The following is a 22,414-nucleotide window of genomic DNA, read 5'->3' as shown; positions in this document are numbered from 1 at the left end:
AGCTTAGGGTGGGGCACGCCTGAAGAACTCCCTAAGTTGTAAAACCTTTGTCTCATTCTAGATTTTTGAAATGGCACTTCCCACTAGAAATAACTTGAGGATTACCTAATTTTGCTAATTTATACTCAGATCACGACTTGAAGTGATAATCCTCTCAAGCACCAGCCTTATTCTCTTCTGGGCACAATGTCATCTAGATGATAGAAGGACAATCCTATATGGGGGACCTTTAGCCTAATAAGCTGGGCCAACTTCAGTTTTTTGAGGAATTCTGTTTCTCTCTCCCAAACTTTCTCCACCTTACCTGGCTCATATTTCCAATTGACTCTAGTTCCTTTCTGTTTCATTTTAATGAGCCCAAATAAACCCCACCTCTAGCAAGTTTCATTTTCATTGTTAGGGGATAAATCAACTAGTCATTCATTGAATCAACAAATACTTATTGAATCCTTGTTTATTATATACCAGGTGAGTAAAACCTACCCATACATCCCTTTCTGCCTGAGCTTACATTAGGTGGCTGAGAGATTTTAAACACACACTTTTAGAAATAAATATATATTCACCAACCAGGAAAAGTGCCACTGTCAAAAGACAAAATCACAACAGGTTTAAAGATCTTAATTAACTTTATTTTTGGTTCTAAAATTGGGCAGCACTTCATTTCATAAAATATAATCAGCATTCCAATGAGCTGAACAGAGGAGATTGGCTTTATAGAAAGGGCTGAAGAAAGCAGAAACACAAAACAAAAATGAATTCGTCATTTCAAAATTAGTTTCCTTGTAAGGCAGGAACAGGAAACAGAACAATAGAAAAATAACCGACTGGTTAACATCAGGTTATTTTTTTTGTGAGGATTAAAGGCAGGGGCAACTTCCTTTTCATACCAATTGAAACTGACCTATTTGGGAAATTATGTCTCTCTCTTGATTTCTCTGAAGGTGGATAACAATTTAGTTTCAGTTTAGTGAAAGTGACTCCACTTTAATTTTTAGTCTGGTTTGTTGGGGCCTAGCTTTGTCCAAAACAATGACCTCCTACACTTTTTATTTAATACCATGAAAGAGAGCAGGGTGCAGTGACCACATTACAGAGGGATGGGACCTTGTCTCCCAAGAGGTGGGGCTTGAACTGAGATCAGGGAATGAGTGAGAGGTGGCTGAATGGAGTACTATTGTGTGTATATGTGGGTGAGTGTGTGTGTGTGTGTGTGTGTGTGTGCGCGCACGCGCGCGCTGTGTTTCTGTAAGTAAGCATCCTAGGAAGACAAAGCCATATTTGCAAGTCTTCTGTGGCTACAGCAAAAGTGTTGACTTCAAGAATGGAGACCCAAGTAGGCTAAAAAGCAGAAATAAGTCTTTACTTCAGAATTATTTTTCCTCCATGCCCAGTTCTCTAAAAAGTGTATCAGTGGGTTAGGACTATGGGAGAAAAAATCTATAAAATTAAGTCTAATCTATACTTAGATTCTTGATAAATAATATAAAACTCTGATATTAGAATGAATTAGAATTTAAGAAACTTTGGCCTTCAGTTAACCGTAGGAGTTTTTAAACCACTCTACCCTGAGGGCAAAATGTATAAATCTCAGGAAAAAAAAAGATTTCCTATTAGACATCTAATTAGCAAACAATAACCAAAGAAGAAGAAATAGTCTGGAGTTAGAAGATCTTCAAATCAATAATTATATCAGTTTTTCACGAATTATAATCATTCTTGAATCATCTTCTCAATTTTTACCACACTCAAATAGCATTTTTATTAAATGCAATATATTTTACTTTAGGTGAACTCACTTCTCAAAAGCTTCAATTTTTTTTTTTTTTTTTTTTTTTTTTTTTTTTTTGAGATAGAGTCTCACTCTGTCACCCAGGCTGGAGTGCAACGGCAAGATCTTGGCTCACTGCAACCTCTGCCTCCCAGGTTCAAGTGATTCCCCTGCCTCAGCCTCCTGAGTAGCTGGGATTACAGGCACCTGCCATCATGCCCGGCTAATTTTTTGTATTTTTTTGTAGAGACAGGGTTTCATATTTTGGCCAGGCTGGTCTTAAACTCCTGACCTCAGGTGATCCACCCACCTCAGTCTCCCAAAGTGCTGGGATTACAGGCGTGAGCCATCATGCCTGGCCAAAAACTTCAGTATTAACTTTGGCTTTGAGCTAAACCTTAATACCTAAATGAAGTGGTTTGACAGTATTGATTTTTTTTTAATAGGCACTGACAGGAACTACTTTTATTAAAATAAAAATTGTTGATCCCTTATGACAACATTGGCCTACACCTGTATGTCTCTATTTGCTCTTCTGGGAACCAGGTTCAGAAACATCACCACTCGCCCAGAAAGGATCAGTCATTTCCATTATTTGTGGTTTACCTACTAACACAGGAAAGGCTGCTAACGTGGTTTTCAAGTTTCTTCCCCGCAACACAAAGTCAAAACAATAACAAGAACAACAAACAACAGGTTTTTCATCAACCCTGAATTAAATAAAAAAATTCAGTGAGCCAGATTCCTATCCATTCCCCCAAGCATTGTAGTAGATCAAAGAAGGATTTGTAGTAAAACAATCTCATCATAAATTTCTTACCCATTTTGCTTTTTCTACTTATTTTGAGTGGATTTACTTGAGTAATGACCATCACTTGTCTTTTACTGATTTTACCGAAACCCATTTACAGACGAAGAAACAAAGAAAAGGGGAATAGAATGATTTCTCTGTAGAACTTGTCGTTTCTTACTAATCCATTTCAGTAAAAGCTATATTTATTAGAATACAAGATGTCCTTTTTCCACATTTTAATATTTTTGAAACTAGATTGTTTCATACAATTGCTATGTTAGTGTTTGCTTATTTACATAAACTCACAAAGTATTATTAAATTGATGACATTTTAGATTCAAAAAAGATATCTAGTTGCAGACAAATATGCCAGAAAACAGAAATCACCATTTGAAAGACCCTCCATAAGTTTTGTAGTTTGGACCTGCCCAGGAAAGTTCAGTGAGGCCTTCGTGGGAAAGCAGTAGTCTAAGCAGAGACATTATTCTGCAGTGGAGTTTGGATAGACTAGAAGCCTTGAGGAAGGCTGAACTTTAGCATTCCCATTTGCACTGTACTCAGCTACAGGCATCTACATATAGCTGCTTGTATGGAATCAGTTCTTATGAGCACAAAAAAGTGCTCTGTCCTTCCCAATGGGAAGAACAAGAGCTGTGATTGTGCCTTATTCACAGGCTACAAAACATGTCCTATAATTAGGATGCCAGAAGCTGACTTCCTCTAGAGAGAAAGCAACATTAAGAAGAAATGTATGCAGGGTGGGGTGGGGTGGGGATTGTTGTCTTTGGTTGGTGAGAGTGGGAACGAGTGGGAAAGAGAGAGTGAGAAAGAAATAGCAACCACTTAAAATAAAATTAATGAAAGGATGCAATTCTGTAGAAGATAATTAAAATACATGACAAATGTAATCCTATAGAATGGGCCTTTGTGGGAAAGGAAAGATGGGAGGGGAGTCCGTTCCATGACTCAAGCATCTTCAGTATGCCACACTCAGCCCCATCACTAGTCCTTGAGTCAATTAAAGATTTTAACCCCGATCGGTTTTCTCCTAACTCCCCAACTCATAAGAGCTTTACTCCAATGGATTTCCAAACATGGATATTTTTTAAACAGACAAGAAAATATTTCTAGTCTGCCACATTATACTTCATCACCTGCCAAGTTCATTAGAGTTTACAGTGTCACAAATTATCTTGCAAGCTAGTCTCCAGTTTGGTGTATTTGGAGCTCAGATTTCTCTCAGGAACTTTACACCAAAATATCCTACTGCTTATTTGCCATTTCTACTTGTTTTCTAGGTATTTCAACTTTAACAATTCTAAAACTCTTGGATTCTCTCCAAAATTCACTTTAGTTCCAGTAGTACCCATTTCCGTGAATAGCATCTCTGTTTACCTTAATGACTTAAGAGTAACCTTTGACTTCTCTTTTCATTTACTACAGTCAATCTATTTTTAAGTTTTATCCATTTTTGCCCGTTAAATATTTTTCAAATCCATTTGCTTCTTAACCACTGTGCCTGGCCAAGCCACTATTTTTAAGTGTAGCAGATACTGTTGAGATTAATATATTGCAATTTTATTCAAAGGCATTATTAATTTTATGGTAGGATTTGCAATTATATATTTTCTCGATTAATACCAGAATTTTAGCTACTGTCAGGCAGAAGTTGTGAATTATTTGATGACAGAAGAGATCTTTCACACACTGGTGTACTAAAGACATTTGGACACATTGGTGTTGTAAAGGGATGCAAGAACTGAAAGCAGGGTACAAGGTGAAGTGCAGAGAGGAAAATCAGTGATGCAGAGTCCCTCACATAATAAAATGGTTGGGGAGATGAGATGTATATACATGGAAAGGTACTGAATAGGCTACCAATGGGAAATTGAATGAATGGCAGACAGTAAAGACCAGAAATTGTTAGAGATGTAAAGAAACACAGTTGACGGAGAAGGACAAGGCAAGCATCTTGGGGAAGCAGAAATAGCCAATTAGTGAATCAGAGAGTTGAGTAGCCAGAGGCAGGCATGAGTCCAGAAAGCACAAGAATAGGCAAATGAGAAGCTTCATTTCTCATCCCCATGTCAGATTCCCTGAATCAGAAGTTCTGGGGATGAGGGTGGAAAATCTGTACTCTTCACCAGCTCCCAGGTCATTTTAATGTAGGGGTTGCCAAATAGCAAATCTGGAGAGGCACTGCCTTATATGCTCACCTATGTGTTCTCCCTTGAGAACTTGAACTACCTTTTCCTATTTTCTTCCCTTTATTCTAAGCCTGATCTCCCAGGTATCTTCCTAATGAAAGGCAAAAGATCTTGGGAAATAAAAAGACAGAGCAGGCAATATTTCCTTTGTGAGAGACAGGTAAAATGAGATGCATAATTTCATTTTTAACATCCCTCTAGGCAGAAAGGTGATTTCACTTAAAAATTGTTTTATAGATTCTTTTGGTATGTTTTACTGACAAAATAATTAAGTTGGATCTAATTAAAAGTAAATAAATCGCTCACAGAAGCTGGATGAATCAGTGCTGAGCTGAGAGGTGATAAAAGCTGTTCAAAGTTCATGAAGCTGAAAGCAATTAAAAGACAATAGTACACACCGACTGACTCAGTTCACCTCAAATGTACGCATGATCCGTGAGTTACATACCAATGAGTACACCCTGGAAGAACCGAGGTGGGGGCAGGCATGGAGCAGGACCTGGGAAATTTTGGAGCAGCTTCCTTAACAAACTAGGCATCTGGTTTAGCACAGAGAATGTGGCACCAGATTTGTGAAATGGGGTGAGAAAAACTGATACTAGAGTGGCTGCCTTCAGAGTTTTCCTAGGGAAGGAATATTCTTTTAATCAGCATTTGGGGTAAAAGGCAAGGGGACAAGAATTAAGGAGAAAAGGAAAAGGAAGAGGGAAAGGGGTGGTAAATTAGCTGGCAAAAGCATGAGAAATAGAGATAAGATGGTAGAAGGTTTGGTGTGTATGTTGGCAGAAAAGGGCAGAGAGTTTTTTTTTAAGTCAATATTCACTTAGAAATATGTAAAATATTATAATATGATATAATGTCCTTCCATGTTACTTTAAAATTGTTAGTGAAACTTCACAAAATAGAGTTGTCAACTATGAAAGGTATCATTTGATTGGGGGTCTAGAAGTCATAAAGGAGGGGCTGTCCCCTTCTTTGGCTTCAGGCCAAACGGAAATGATTAAAGAAAAGCCACGGGAAAGAGTGGAGAATGAGAAATACAGAAAATTCTGGAAATCAGAATCGGCAATGGCTGGGAAAAACATAAGTCCCAGAGGAATTTTAGAAGTTGTGGGGTAAGTGGCACTGGATGTTCCTTAGGATCTGGGTTGGGGATTCAAGCAATTTCATCTAAGCGTTAAAGGACAAGGTAAGCCAAGCCAAGATATCTGGCTTCTATATCCCACTAACCAGCTGTGTAGCCACGGGCAAGTCATTATTCTCCCTGGGCCCTAGTTGCTTCCCCTGTAAAATGAGAGAACTGGACTAAGTAATCCTTAAGGCCCATATACATCTCTAGCACTTTCGTCTCAAGTTTAATTCTCACCTTGACTGCTGCGAAGTCCAGGGGGATGCGTGACCACGATAACAGACCTTTCCAAAGGGCAGACTATTTCTTCCCCAAACGGCAGCGTGGACTCTCCATAAAAGGTAAGTGATCTCGCAGCACATAATTGCTAAGTGGCTGCTTCTTTCTCTTTTCAGAAGTGGAGACCTTTTCATTCCTCTGTTTTGTCTGAGTTCCTTTCTCATATGTGCTTTGGGCTGGACATTCTCACACTTCCAAAAAGTAACAGAACCCTCTCAACTTTATTTTTCCTCTTTTATTAGATTAATAATAACAAGATTCTCAAAAGGTCTCCATGTTTCAAACTTCTAGTCCCAAAGTAGGGAGGAATTTCAAGAAGGATTCAACTGTCTATTGAACATTGCCCCTTGGATGTCTCCCGAGAACGTCAATCTCAGTTTGCCTCCAAACAGCCTCAGTATCTTTACCCCTACATCTGCACTTGCCCCCTATTACCTTTCTCATGGAATGGCAACCCAACCCTTTCGGTTGTCCAAGCCTTTGATTCCTCTCTCACCTCTCATATCCAATCAATTATCAAGTACTGTTGGTTGTAACCCATTACATGTGTGTCAGTTTGCTTCACTCTCCCCTGGACCCATTGCCACACACCTGTCCAGGCCACTCTCATCTCTAGCTGTGCTTACTTGGACTCATGATTTGTCCCTCTGCTGCCAGTTTTGCACCCCTCTGTTCTCTTTTCCACAGTGAAATCAGAAATACGCCACCAAACTCTAGATCGATTCATGCTATCTCCTTGCGTAAAACCCTCTCTGATTTCAATTTACCTCAGACAGCATAAGGAACAAAACTTTAACATAATTTACAACTCCTTCCCCTCATAAACTAGACACAGACTTTCTTCCCAGCCCTGTCCTTTGTTATCCTCTCTTTCACATTCTAGTCATAAGGAAATTATTTTATTTTCTTTTGTGTCCATCTTTCTCTCCCACTGACATACCATCATTACCAGCACGCTGTAACCCACTTCCCATGCTCAGAAAGCCTAGCTAATTTATGATTGAGGGGCTATGTGTGTGCTCCACGGTACTTTTCCTTATCCCATTTTAGCCCTTAGTTCTGGGTAGTGAGCCTCTGAACAAGTCTGGATTGAGGGATTCTACAAGGCAATCACCCTTCTACCCTAGAGCTGCCTGAGAACAGTCACTACTCTACCCTCTACAGTGCCTCCTGGAAGCAGTCACCCCCTTCTACCATAATGTCTCCTGGGAGCAGTTACTCTTCTATCCCAGTGCCTCCTGGGATTAGTCACACCTCTACCCAATGCCTTCTGGGAACAGTCACCCCTCTGCCCCAGTACCTCCTGGGAGCAGTCACCCTTTTATTCTAATGCCTCCTGAGAACAGTCACCCCTCTGCCCCAGTGTTTCCTGGGAGCAGTCACCCTTCTATTCTAATACTTCCTGGGAGCAGTTACCCCTCTGCCCCAGTGCCTCCTAGGAGCAGTCATCATTCTATTCCAGTGCCTCCTGGGAGCAGTCACCCCTCTCCTGAGGGCCTCTTGGGAGCAGTCACTACTCTACCTCAGTGTCTCGTGGGAACAGTAACCCCTCTACCCCAGTACTTTGTGAGGTCAGTTGCCACTCTATCCCCCAGTGCTCCTGGGAGCACTTACCCCTCTACCCTATTGCCTTGTGAGGACAGTCATCACTTTACACCTCCTTCCTAGGTACAATGACTGACATCTGATAAACAAAAACAATAATTTGTAATTTAAAATTATTTAAAAATATTTCAAAGAACTTTATTTCTGTTATCTCATTTCATTCTCCAAATAATCCTATGAGGTAAGTTGGGCTTGTATTGTAATGGTTCTTTTCAGCCGTAGGCATTAAATTCCTCAAAGTCTCCAGTTAGAAGTAACTGTACTGAAAGAACTTGAGAAATCATAATAGAAGTTCCCTGTTTTTGGACCAAATTTTGGGAGTATAGCAAAAAACATTTTAAGCAAAACAACCAAGGCAGCATGCGAAATAACGTCAATATAAATGACACTTATTAATGTAATTAACAATGTTTATGATGCAATTTCACTTGGCACCTCCTCCCCAGAACTTTTTAATGCTTGTCTCTCCTGACACAAGAAACTTGAAATTAATTTTGTTTGTAGCTGACATCTGTTATGAAATATTAAACAAAAATTATTTTGATTTTATGAGTCAGGGCTTTTGGATTTTTGGCTCCTTTGATCTGAGGGAATTATGAGAAACTGAATTTTTGAGATTGGTGAATTATTTGGGAAGTGTTTTGAAACTCCTTTCCCATTACACAAGATTACAAGTTCTTAACTCTGCTCAGGAGGATTTCTGGCCAAGATACTTGTAACAGGATGCTCTCCTATGTCTCAGGAAAGGCTTTCCCAATAGAACCAGGGTATATGTCTAAGGACACAGTTCACCTGCTTTCAATATTCTTTATCTTTTAATAGTAGTTTATACAATCTCTATTTTCTATATACCATTTTTATTCTTACCTAACCCTTTAGTTTCCTCTTTTCTTAAAAATGACTTGATATTTGCATATCCCAGAACTGAATATATACTGGAACTGAAACTGTCTGGGTCAACTAGAAGATCTGCAGAAGTAAATTTGTTCATACTGGATCTTCATATGTGATGAAATTGTGGTTTGGAGGATGTGATTGTGGCTAATTATTACTTTTTCCATATATTAGAGATGAATCTGATTGCCCTTTCTTTTGAAATATTTATAATAATTTATAATGTATATTATTACATATAGGTGTAACTTGGAGATTGTGGGTTTGGTTCCAGAATACAACAATAAAGTGAATGTTGCAATAAAGTGAGTCACATACGTTTTTTCAGTTCCACAGTGCATATAAAAGCTATGTTTATCCTATACTGTAGTCTATTGTGTGCAATAGCATTATGTCTAAAAAATACATAGCTTAATTAAAAAATTCTTTATTGCTAAAAAATGTCAGTCATTATCTGAGCTTATACAAAGAGTTGTAAACTTTTTGCTGTTGGAGAGTTTTGTCTTGATGTTGTTTTTTTCTTTTTTAGGCGGAGTCTCACTCTTGTCACCCAGGCTGGAGTGCATGGTACGATCTTGGCTCACTGCAACCTCCACCTCCTGGATTCAAGAGATTCTCCTGCCTCAGCCTCCTGGCTCGCTGGGACTAAAGGTGCCCACCACAACACCCAGGTAATTTTTGAATTTTTAGTAGAAATGAAGTTTCACCAAGTTGGCCAGGTTGGTCTCAAACTCTTGACCTTAGGTGATCCATCCACCTTGGCCTCCCATAGTGCTGGGAATACAGGTGTGAGTCACTGCATCTGGCTTGTCTTGATGTTATGGGCTGTTGACTGATAAGGGGGGTGGTGACTGCAGCCTTATGAAATGTATTTATTTAGTCATAAGACTTGAAAGTTGAGATTACTCCTTCATCCATAAACTACAGAATGAATGTTATGTTAGCATGCATGAAAACAACATTAATCTCCTTGTACATTTGCATCAGAGCTCTTAGGTCACCAGGGGCAGTGTTAAGGAGCAGTAACTTTTGTTGTTGTTGTTGAGAGACAGGATCTTACTTTGTCACCCAGGCTGGCGTTCAGTGCCATGATCATAGCTCACTGCAGTCTTAAACTCCTGGGTGACCCTCTCACCTCAGCCTCTTTAGTAACTGGGACTACAGATGTGAACTACCATGCTTGACTTTTTAAAATTGTTTTTAAACTCCCAAAGAGTTGGGATTATAGGCATGAACCACTGTGCCAGGCCAAATAGTAATCTTTTGAAAAAAAATTTTTATTTTCTTTTTCTGAGTAGTAGGTCTCAACAGCGGGCCTAAGATATTCAGTAAACCATGCCATAAACAGATGTGCTATCCTCTAGCCTTTGTTGTCCTAATTTACAGAACACAAGCAGAGTAGATTTAGCATAATTCTTAAGGACCCTAGTATTTTAGGAATGGTAAATGAGCACTGACTTCAACTTAAAGTCATTAGCTGCATTCTTCTCTAACTAGAGAGTCAGCCTGTTCTTTGATATTTTGAAGCCAGGCATTGACTTCTCTCCAGCTATGAAAGTCCTAGATGGCATCTTCTTCCAATATAAGGTTGTTTGTCTACACTAAAAATTCATCTACACTAAAAGTCATTGTTTAGTGCAGTCACTTTTACCAATGATCTTAGCTAGATCTTTTGATGACTTGCCACAGCTTCTACATCAGCACTTGCTGCGTCACCTTGGAGTTTTATATTATGGAGATGGCTGTTTTCCCTCAAACCTAATGAAATAATCTCTTCTAGCTTCCAACATTTCTTTTTTTTATCTTTTTGTGTTGTTTTTTTGTTTTGAGACGCAGTCTTGCTCTGTCGCCCAGGCTGGAGTGCAGTGGCATGATCTCAGTTCCCTGCAAGCTCCACCTCCCGGGTTCATGCCATTCTCCTTCCTCAGCCTCCCAAGTGGCTGGGATTACAGGTGCCTGCCACCACACCTGGCTAATTTTTTTGTGTTTTTAGTAGAGATGGGGTTTCATTGTGTTAGCCAGGATGGTCTCGATCTCCTGACCTTATGATCTGCCAGCCTTGGCCTCCCAAATCCCGGGATTACAGGCGTGAGCCACCACACCCGGCCTTATCTTTTGTTTTCTAAGACAGGGTTTTGCTCTGTTGTCCAGGTGTGACCAGGAGCTGAGGTACCATCTCAGCTCATTGTAGCCTCAAAATCCCAGGCTCAAGCAATCCTCCCACCTCAGCCTACCAAGTTGCTGGGACTACAGGTGCAGGCCACCATGCCTGGCTACTTTTTTTGTACTTTTTTTTTTTTTTTGGTAAAGATGGGGGTCTCACCATTTTGCTCAGGCTGGTCTTGAACTCCTGGGCTAAAGCAGTCTGCCTACCTTGGGCTCCCAGAGTGTTGGGATTACAGGTGTCAGCCAGCATGCCCAGTCCCAACTTTTCTTCTGCAGCTTTCTCACCTCTCTCAGCCTTTATAAAACTGAAGAAAGTTAGGGGCTTGCTCTGGATTAGGCTTTGGCTTAAGGGAGTGTTGTGACTGGTTAGACCTTCTATCCAGCGCTAAAACTCTCTTATCGGCAATAAAGGCCCAACCTTCTATCCAGCTCTATAAAACTCTCTTTATATCGGCAATAAGGCTGTTTTGCTTTCTTACCATTTGTGTATTCATTGGAATAGCACTTTTAATTTTCTTCAAGTACTTTTTCTTTGCATTCACAACTTGGTTAACTATTTGGTGCAAAAGGCCTAGATTTCAGCTTATCTTGGCTTTCAACATGCATTCCTCACGAAGGTTAATCATTTTCTAGCTTTTGATTTAAAGTGAGGGACATTAAACTCTTCCTTTCACTTGAACACTTAGAGGCCACTATAGGGTTATTTATTGGCCTAATTTCAATGTTGCTATGTCCCAGGGAATAGGGAGGCCCATGAAGAGGGAGAGATTGGGAAACAGCTGGACAGTGGAGTAGTCAGGACACACACATTTAGAGATTAAGTTTGCCACCTTACATGAGGGGGTTGGCAGTGCCCCAAAATGATTACAATAGTAACATCAAAGATCACTGATCACAAACCACCATACCAGGTGTAATAAATGACAAGGTTTAAAATATTGTGAGAATACCCAGAATGTGACCCAGAGACACAAAGCCAGCACACGCTGTTGGAAAAATCGTGCTGGCGTCTTACTTGATGCAGGGTTGCTGCAAACAATTTGTAAAAAACACAGTATCTGTGAAATGCAATAAAGGAAGTTCAATGAAGTGAAGAGCAATGAAACAAGGTTTGCCTGTGTTATTATATAATTAACATGGATGTAATTTGTAATAACAAACAATAAAAATGAAGAGAGGTTAAGTGGTTTAAGTTTGCAAGAATAGTCAGTAGTAGAGTTAAAATGAAGTCCCCAGTGCGTAGCCCAGACACCTTGGCTCTTGATTTTTCTACCTCAATGTGAACCAGAATTCCAGTTTGGTTTACCTCCGTAGCCTGAGACATCTGTGATTGCCCTGGTTAGTTTGTTTAAAAATAACCTTTTTATTTTGAAGTAATTTTAGGTTTACAGGAAAATTGCAAAGATAATACAGAGAGTTCCTTTACCTGAGATTCTCCTAATCTTACATAGCCAGGATACATTGGTCAAAAACTAAGAAATTAATATCGATACAGGACAATGAACTAAACAACAGACTTTATTAAGATTTCACCTGGGTGATTTTTTTCACTTCTTAAATTAGAAAGCATTTCAAATTAGAGAAAAGTAGAGACTGGCCTTAGTGTCACAATGACACATAGGCCTCAGGGCACCAAAAGACTCAATGAGTTAAAGATTTGTGGACTGTTGGTTTAATATTTCTTTATTCTTTTTTTTTTTTTTTTTTTTTTTTTGAGACAGAGTCTCGCTTTGTCACCCAGGCTGGAGTGCAGTGGCTCTGTCTCGGCTTACTGCAGTCTCCACCCGGCAGGTTCAAGCAATTCTCCCACCTCAGCCTCCCTTAGTAGCTGGGATTACAGGCAGCTGCCACCATGCCTGACTAACTTTCGTATTTTTAGTAGAGACAGAGTTTCGCCATGTTGGCCAGGCTGGTCTCAAATTCCTGACCTCAGGTGATCCGCCCACCTCAGCCTCCCAAAGTGCTGGGATTACAGGCATGAGCCACTGTGCCCAGCCCTCTTTATTCATATCTGAAACAATACTGAGCAACTTTCTAATGTGAGTCACACTTCTTCTGACTCTTCCACTACAGTGGGATCCCCCAAATCTAGGACCCCCTGAGTTGATATTGCTGGACAGTGATCTAGCTTTTTAAGGCATGAACCCTGGGCTCTTGATGACAGCCAATCACAACTTTCTCGCTCCATTTCAGATGCTGAAGGGGCTCTCTGGTTATTATAAGACTCATTAAATTGCAAGAAAGTAAATTTCTCAACAGAGACTTTCCATAGCCATCAGACAATATCACATACTTTTTTTCCTTTATTGCAATATGCACATGTTATGTTCTGAATAGGGTCACACAAATCCAAGTACATCTTTCTGAAGAATAGTAGACCAAAGTTGTTAATCTGTTTTTTCTTATAGTAAAGAAAAGCCTATTAATATCAGATGAGTGTAAGAGAATCTGTAAAGTCAAAATGACTAAGGATCTCCCATAAACAAGACCACAAACCCACAAAAGCAGAAACAGAAGAAAGAGAAGAGAAAAAAAAGAATTGGGAAGAAAGTAGAGCACAGGCTTCAGCATTTAAGTAGTCTTGTGGCTTGAATGGCAAAATGCCCGTGGAGACTTGGAGAAGCAGCACAGTGAGAAATCAACCAGACACTACAAGCTTGAAGAAGAACGATAGAGTGCTGTCCCCTGGCTGGAATGCCTGATGGGGGTTGAGAGTTGCACATGCTTCCAGGAAATATCCACCTTCAGAAGACTTAGTCTCTGAGGTCTAATTTCCCCCTCTTCATTAAACCTCAATTGTTGGCAAGAGACCATGGATGTCTAGAAAAATCATTGGGCATTGCTTTTTATATGCTCGTCTGATTGAAGCCACTGAGGCAGACCCACTGACATTCCCTGGTGTCCAAGGAGGTCGACAGCCACCGCAACATTTTTAGGGTGTCGTTGAGATTTTGTTGTCTGATTTTTAAAACCAAACTAGCATTCTTTCCGGGGGTATTTTGGCTTGTTATTCTAATATAGGAAATTGAGATAAAAGTAAATTAACACGTATAGGTAGCTACACTCAACCCCCACCCCCTTCCAATCTCTAATAACTTCATTCTGTCCTTTCATGAGAGAGCCAAGGAGAGTGGATAATTAATTTCAATTTTCTCAATCTTTTTAGAGTTGTACAGGTGAGGATTTGGTGACTTTTTACATCTCCAATATAATGTTCTCTGTCACAAGTGCTTCTTAATGGTCCAGGCTATGGATATGACATCTAGGCAGCTTTCCTTTCCTTTGGACCATTAGTAAGACAAATGGCTTTGCTGTCCAGCAGTGTGGGGTGGGGCTTTGTTGAGTTCAGAATCATGTAGAGAAGCCTCTGATGGGGGCAGAAAGCATGTACGGGTTTGGAATCTGTACTATCACAGGGTATAAATTGAGAGGAGAAGTAAAAGGCAAGTTTGAGTTAAATCTATTCCATCCTTCTGCTATGTTCCTGTGGCACTGAGACTTGTTCTACATCGTGATGGAAGAACTGTCTGTCTAGGGAAAAATCCATCCTGACTCATTTGATTTATCTTCACAATGACAACAATGCAAGGTTCTTGAATTATCTCATGGATTAAAGACCCCTTAGAGACTGAGAGTCAGACAGTGTATATTGGCACCATGATAGCAAGCAGACAAATGATACACACCAGAGAGCCAGGCAATAGACCTGTGTACATATGCGAGTTAGTTATGTGACAGATATGGCCTTGCAAATCAGTACAGACAGACAGACCCCTTGGAAAATAGTGTTGAGACCATCAATAACTCATATAACAATGACAACAAAAACTTGTTTCTACTTCAACACGAAAAATAAATTCTAGGTGCATTAAAGATCTGCCTCATTGAGGGGTGGGGTGAGGATTAAAACAAAATACGAGAGCATATCCCTACGGTCTTGAGGCAGGAAGGAAACTCTTAGGGCACAGGTATCAATAATGAAAAAGTAATAAATCTCACTACATTAAACTTTCTGTGCCCTAAACAACATGGAAAGGTTAACCACAGATTGGGAGGAGATGTTGGTAACATTATTAGATACACAAATTTGAAAAGGAAAAGATAACTCGATAGAAAAATAAAAAATGACATGTATAGGTTTTTCACAGAAAAGAAACCTGAATATCTCCAAATCATACAGTTATTTTCAGCCTAACTAGTAATCAGGGATAAGTAAATTAAAACAGCAACAAAGTTATCTTGTTATACGATCATAAGACTGGCAAAAAATAAGAAGTCTAATTAAAGTTGAGATTTGGCAAAGATGAGATGCAATGGGTACTTTCATACACAAATTTTTGCGACTACTTTGGGAGGAATTTAGATTGATTGATTGATTGATTGATTGATTTATGAGACAGAGTCTCACTCTGTTGCCCAGGCTGGAGTGCAGTGGTGCAATTTTAGCTCACTGCAACCTCTGTCTCCTGGGTTCAAGCAATTATCTGACTCGGTCTGCCGAGTAGCTGGGATTACAGGCGCCTGCCACCACGCCCAGATAATTTTTGTATTTATAGTTGAGACGGGGTTTCACCATCTTGGCCAGTCTGGTCTTGAACTCCTGACCTCGTGATCCACTCACCTGGGCCTCCTAAAGTGCTGGGATTACAGGCGTAAGCCACTGCACCCAGCCAGAATTTAGCTTTATTAAGCCACGTCGAAAGTGCACGTTCTTAGACCGAGCATTTTCACAACTATATAGATACCTTGAAGCAATTTGCACACATGTGCACAAGGAGACCTTCAGAAATATTAATTGCATCATTCAGTAAATGTTAAAAATGGAAACAACTTAAATGTCCATCAAACATTAGAATAAAAAAATTGTAACATTTATAAAATGGAATATCTTACAGCAGTTAAAACTGTACTGTATCTCATGAATAAATAACACATAATAATGTCATATTAAGGGTTAACTATTATTTTGTTGTAAGTACTACTATAAACACTTTGCAAGTCAATATTAATTCATATAACTCGGATAACAATCCTGTGATGGGGGTTCTGTTAGCATCCCCATTTTATAGATGAAGAAAGTAAGAACAAAGCAAAGTTTAAAGGTCTTATAGCTGTCGGTGGCAGAGTTGGGCTATAAAACAGCCCATCTACTCCAGAATTGGTGGCTTACCACTATACTTGCCTCATAAAACAAACAGAACGCTGGAAAACAAAATGTAAAGTTGAGCAAGAAGTCGGGAAGACAATACATATGAGTCTCTATTATCTAGGGTTACGTTCAGCCACACTTAGCAATTACAAAAACAACAATAATAAGTGGCTTAAACAAGGTAGAGGTTTCTTTTTGACATAAAACAAATCTAGAGGTAGGTAGTCCAAGGCTGATATGGAGGCACCAAGGTCATGTGGGATCCCGTTTTTTCTGTTCCATCATCCTTAGCACTGATTTCCATCATCAAGTTGGTGTCATGAACCAAAGGACTATTGGAGCTACATCCACCTCAGTCATGTTCCACACAGGAAGAGGAAAGAAATGGGGGAGCAAAGCAAAAGATATACCTGTCAGCCGAGTCCCTTTAAGGAGGTTAGCCCAGTGACTTTTGCTGTGCCCCTATAGTCACAAGAAGAGGGGGGAGATGTAGTCCTTTAGCTGGACAAATTGTTGATCAGAATAAGCTGCATGTTCTGTAAGCAAGAAAAGAAAATATTGAGTAGGCAACCAACAGTTTAGTTATAAATGCTATTTATATAAGGTTTAAAACAATGCTACATATTGTTTATGTAAAACTATATTGTTTTGAATTTTACATATAGTTATGATAGTAGAAAAATATGTGTGGAAGTAATACCAAGTTTAGGACAACAGTTATATGCTTGGAAAGGAAAGGAATTGGAGGGGAATACGCAATAAACTTCAACTATATCTCTAACTGTTTTCAAAGAAAATCTAAAACAAAAATGATGTAATGTTCAAATTTGATTAATTGGATAGAGGGCAAGGCCTGGTGTGTCTTTGGGGAGGTATGTGTATCTCCAATCCCCTTCTTCTTCTTTTGTTCAGTTCTCTTTTTCTGTCTCACTTTTCTCTCTTCCTGTAGAACAAGGTCTGAATCCCTGAGAACTGCCTTCCCTGCTAAAACTTCAAGCCCTCAGTGAACTTGGGACAGTTTGTTCCCAAGTGAAGCAGTTTTGGAGAGCACCTGCTTTAATAGTGATATACTGGTTGAGAGCTTATCAAATATCACACACTAAGCTGAGCCTTTCACCAATGTGAATTTATTTAATACTCACAAGATCCCTGAGAGCTAAAACCATTGTTATTTCCATATTACAGAAGAGGAAACTAGGTCTCAGTAAAGTTAAATATCTTCCCTAAAACCCTGCAATTCACAGGAGCATGTTCCAGGTTGGAATCCATACTTGTCTGACTTCAGAACTGGGGCCCCAAACTGTCATGCTGTACTGATACACTTAATGAGCTTTATTAAAGTCCAGTCACACACCCTGCTCCATCTCTTAGTAGACTTCTAGGAAGGGCTCTCTGGTATGTACCCAAAACTAGTCACAAGGGGAAGGTGGGGTGCTGAATCTGGAATGAAAACATAGGTTGGATTTACCCTGTACTTGGTGGGATCTCAGTTGGGGGGCCACAGCAGGCCAGCCAGGCTGAGATGAAGGAGAAAGCAAGCAAGGGGCTAATTGCTCAGAGAGAGGATTTGGTCTAGAAACTAAAGAAATAGGAGGGCTGCTTAAGCGTTTGTTATTCATGGTCTTGCCTCTGCAGGGCAGAAAGCAGCAATGTACTTGAGATATAAACTTTGGCCAGGAATTGGATACATACACTGACGTTCCTATTGCCATTTCTTTCCCAAATCTAAACTAGGTCATGGCATTAATCACTCTGCATTCTCCTTGTCTTAGTCCATTTTGTGTTGCTCTAACAACATCATGGTCTCAGAATATCGGAGACTGGGTAATTTATAAAGAAAAGAAGTTTATTTAGCTTATAGTTTTATAGACTGTGAAGTTCAAGGGCATAGTCCGGACTTTTGGTGAGAGCTTTTGTGCTGTATCATAACATGGTGAAGATCATAGGGGACGAGTACACACACACAGAGACAAAACCCCAGGGGTGTCCTGGCTTTATAAGAACCTACTCTCAAGGGAATTAATCAATTTTGTTAGAACTAATCCAGTATCATCATAGCAAGAACTCACTCACTACCTTGGGAATGGCACTAAGCCACCCAAGAGGGATCCGACCCCATGGCCCAAACACCTTTCATCAGACCCCACCTCCCATACTGCCACATTGGGGATCAAATTTCAACATGAGTTTTGGTAGGGACAAACCAAACCCCAGTAAACCTCTAGAGTGCTCCTCGTGGACAGGGACTACATCTGGTTCAAGATCCACCATAGTCCTGACACATAGCAGGAACCTGAATGTTAAATAAACAGATGAATAAACAAAGGAATAAGTAAACTCAACAGGACTGAGGTTCATCAGAGTTCTCTGGACTGGGACTGAACAACTAGCCAACAAATTAAAAAAAAATTATTAGGTTGGTGCAAAAGCAATTGGGGATTTTACCATTGAAAGTAATGGAAATAACTGCAACTACTTCTGCAACAATCCAATAGTTCCTGGAAGGCAAAGACCAATGCATGATTTGTGTTTGTATGCTTTGCCTAGCTCTGCGCCCACAGTAGCGCTTGCTGAATGGTTGCTGAGTTAAATGGAAATGAGTTATTAAATAAAACAGAGACTTATAATAATAGACTGGAATGGAATAGGGCATTCAAGAGATCCATAGGAGCCAGTGACTTGTTTGAACATGATCTCACAACTTTAATATAAACATTATTATCCTCATTAGGAAAAGTAAAATAATATGGCCACTATTTGGTCCAGTCTATGTGGCAGGTGCTGTTGAGTAGATTATCTCTAATACTTACCATCACCTAGCAAGGAAAGTGTGATTATTACCATTTTCCAGTGAAGAAACTCAGTCCCAGAAGGTTAAGCAACTTCCTGAAGCTCAGATTATAAAATACCCAGGCAGGATTTTTATGCAGTTCTCTCAGGCCTATGATTCTGCCATCCCCAGAAAAATGAACAGAGCTATTATTATGGTTGGACTTTTTCCTTTCACAAATGGAATTGCAGCATCAACAAATGGCAGGAAAGAAGTTGCATTTCTTCCTTCAGTAAAGATTCTATAATGTCCTGTAACTCCTCCCAAGGCATTGGTGATATTATGGCTACTCTGAATTTACTTGAATTGCAACTGCTAACCTAATTGTTTTCTGCTGGCAAATCTAGTGAACATAATATAAGCCCTTATTTCCCCTTGGTGTGATGTTATGAATTGGGATTATGCTTATGGGAACTCTCTGTATACTATAAAAATACCAACACTCATCATGAAAATAAATGAAGGGGAAAATAACCCCCAAAATATGTGCTTTTGCAACATTTATTAGAAAGCAAAAATGAAACAATGAATGTAAAGGCTATAGCATAATTTCTTTTCTTTCTTTTTAAAGAGGCTTAAAAAAACTGAGTGCAATGGAGTTTAAAATGAAAACACTGGCTTTCTTTCCTGGGAAATATGTCTCTTAACGAGCTTCTTACGCACTCTTCTTTGCTCCGGGTCCTCTGGACTGAATTAAAATTAAAGTCAGCTCTTTTACAACTTTTCTTATGAGTCAATATGCCTGAAAGCTTCAACCAGGTGTTGGCCAAGAAATCTTGATCCTTGTTGTGTGATATAAAATATTGTTTGCAATTACTAACTTTTTATTTCAACAATTTCAGTGCAGTTTTCTGGAAGATTCTCTCTTTTCTTTTCTGCATTTGCAGCTTTTCCTTGAGTTTATAGCCCTCTGTTCCTGATAAGCTCAAACCATCCTTTCCTCATGCTGAAAATTCCTTCCTGGATGTCTCACCACATGGGTTCTTAGTTTTTCAAAGAGAAATGTTGCCTTGGTCAGCACTGTAGCTTTGGTAGAGAAGCATATAATTTGCATATTGCTTACAGAGGTTTGCAATCAAAAATTATTCCCTCCCACAAGCAAGCCCATTGCGTTTTCTTATTATTGTTGATTACACTGGCCCGATTTCAATTCCCTCAAGTAATAATTGGTATAAGAGCTGGTTGCAGTAAGTAAGCCTGTTGTAAATACAACTTGGGGTTTTCATGAAGTATGTGCGTGTGTGTGTGTGTGTGTGTGTGTGTGTGTGTAAATATTTATAATAAATAAGTTTAAACGTGGAAATTTGCCAGTGGGGCCTTCATAGGTTGGAGACTGTGCACACATCTTGCTTTTTTTGAATCACAGGACAGGATCTCAGAACATCTTGGGGTTCATGGACCCCATTGGTACTTTGTCTTTATGGACTGTTAATACATCCTGAACAATGAGTATCCATGGGAAATCATGATGATGCTGACTTGATTTATAATATTGATTTTTATCAAAAAGGAAGTAAGGTTTTGAGGTACAAAATAGATTCTTCTAGATATCTAATACTGCCATGTCAGGTCTAATGCTCTCACTTTTGCCTCATTTAGGCCCCAGACCATTGCCACAAGTGTCACTGCATCAAGGAAGAAGTGTGACATAAAGAGTTCTGAACAGGTTGCTGCAGTGCCCCTCAAGATTTCCAGTGAAGCTTCTGAAAATTAAACTTTTAAATCTCTGTCATTTAGGCTAATCATTATTATTTTTAAAGTTGCAGCTGACTGGGAGGCTGATGAGAGGAAAATGTGAGAGCCAGGTGGAAAAGGCTAAGAGGATGGGGCTACTGTGCTAGTCAGCTAAGATGGGCCACATTCAAGCTGATGAGTGGGTTCCGAGGCCAGTCTTGCAGTGAACATGAAAAAGAGCCAAAAGACAGGACAGATGTCTGAAAAGGCTTCTTTTGACTTTATATTCCCTGATTACAATTCCATACAGGGCTGACATCTCTCTTGGCTCTTGGATTCTATGAGATGCTCCTGATTCCTTTCAATTTGCCCTCCTTTAACAAGACAAAATTAAGAAACAGCTCCAAAGCTGGCCCTCTCTTGCAGCCATTATGCCAATTTGCAAACGACTGGATCCAGACTACCTGGATGCAAATCCCAGCTCTGCTTCTTACTAGCTGTGAGTCTCAACCTCTCAGGATCTCGATTACCTTCTTCGTGTGGGGATAATAATAATATATACCTCTTGGGCTGTGAGGATTCCGTGAAATAATATTTCTAAAACAATAGAACAACGAGTGCTTCATAGGAAGTGTTTGTCGTAAGTGGCTGTTAACGAAATACATCCAAGCAAACAAACACATTTCAGATAGCCCATAGGTTCTTATAAGTCTATTAATCTGGGTTAAAAATCTCATAATTTGTATTAACATTTGTGTTTATACTCAGAATGGGATATTATTTCTTTGAAGATTACATTCCCTGGAATATCATCTGTACAAAGACTTAGAACCACAAATTAAAGACAAAATAATGAATTTAACTCATTTCCCCTTCTCCCATCTAAAATCAGGGGAAATTACTGTTGAGGCTTCACTTTGTGAAAGTGAATGAATATTCATTCATACCATCGTGTTTTCTGCCTATTCTCTTTCCACGGGGTTGTTTTAGCACCACGTGAACAGATCATCAGTTCCCTTATGAACTTGGTTGCTACTTTAGCTGCTCCCAAGAATTTGAATATTCATTCCAGACCAAACAGCCTTTCCGCTGGCAGTAAGCATGTCAAAACACAGGGGAAAAGATGCAGGGATTAAAAAAAATAATAAGGCATAGAGAACAGGACTTGCCATACCAAATGGAGCAAATCTTATTTACAAATGACCTCTAAACTCTGAGATCAGTCCAAATAAAGAAGCATCTGTCATCAATGGGAACATCCAACACTTTTCGCCCTGACAAGGGGCCTCCAAAGACTCAATTCCATTTCAATCTAATTGGGTCCTTGCCCTCTCCTGCTTCCCTCCAGCCATGCACAGCAAGCCAAACCATCTTGGGATGGAAAGCCAGCCCAGAGATGTGCGACACCTTGACAGTGGAAGCAGAGGGTAGAGGAAGGGCAGCAGCTCTGCTAATTATAGAACAACCAGGTGCATTGATTTCAGCATCATACAGAGCATACTGAGATTACTGTCCATGGAATCTCAGACCTTTCACTGATGGCTGTGTTTAGATAGAACTTTTCCTTTCACCGGATATGAATAGACATTTCTCAAAAGAAGACATTCATACAGCCAACAGACACATGAAAAAATGCCCATCATCACTGGCCATCAGAGAAATGCAAATCAAAACCACAATGAGATACCATCTCACACCAGTGAGAATGGCAATCATTAAAAAGTCAGGAAACAACAGGTGCTGGAGAGGATGTGGAGAAATAGGAACACTTTTACACTGTTGGTGGGATTGTAAACTAGTTCAACCATTATGGAAAACAGTATGGCGATTCCTCAAGGATCTAGAACTAGAAGTACCATATGACCCAGCCATCCCATTACTGGGGATATACCCAAAGGATTATAAATCATGTTGCTA

At 39.7% G+C, this 22,414-nt stretch overlaps 2 protein-coding genes across 3 annotated transcripts in view; both read right to left on the bottom strand.

Moving 5' to 3' along the window:
* SLU7 (SLU7 homolog, splicing factor) overlaps nucleotides 1–22,414 on the bottom strand; it is an 867,785-nt gene that overhangs the window by 297,436 nt on the left and 547,935 nt on the right. The gene's annotated exons all lie outside the window — the stretch shown is intronic.
* The window catches only part of ATP10B (ATPase phospholipid transporting 10B (putative)), a 364,478-nt gene that overhangs the window by 128,203 nt on the left and 213,861 nt on the right, over nucleotides 1–22,414 (bottom strand). For both annotated transcript variants that reach the window (XM_050794772.1, XM_050794770.1), the window contains exon 3: nucleotides 16,404–16,529. The gene's annotated coding sequence lies outside the window, so the exon portion shown is untranslated. The remainder of the gene's footprint in view (nucleotides 1–16,403; nucleotides 16,530–22,414) is intronic.

Source organism: Macaca thibetana, chromosome 6 (genome assembly GCF_024542745.1).
Source record: "Macaca thibetana thibetana isolate TM-01 chromosome 6, ASM2454274v1, whole genome shotgun sequence".
Classification (NCBI taxonomy): domain Eukaryota; kingdom Metazoa; phylum Chordata; class Mammalia; order Primates; family Cercopithecidae; genus Macaca; species Macaca thibetana.
This window is presented reverse-complemented; position numbering and strand designations above follow the sequence as displayed.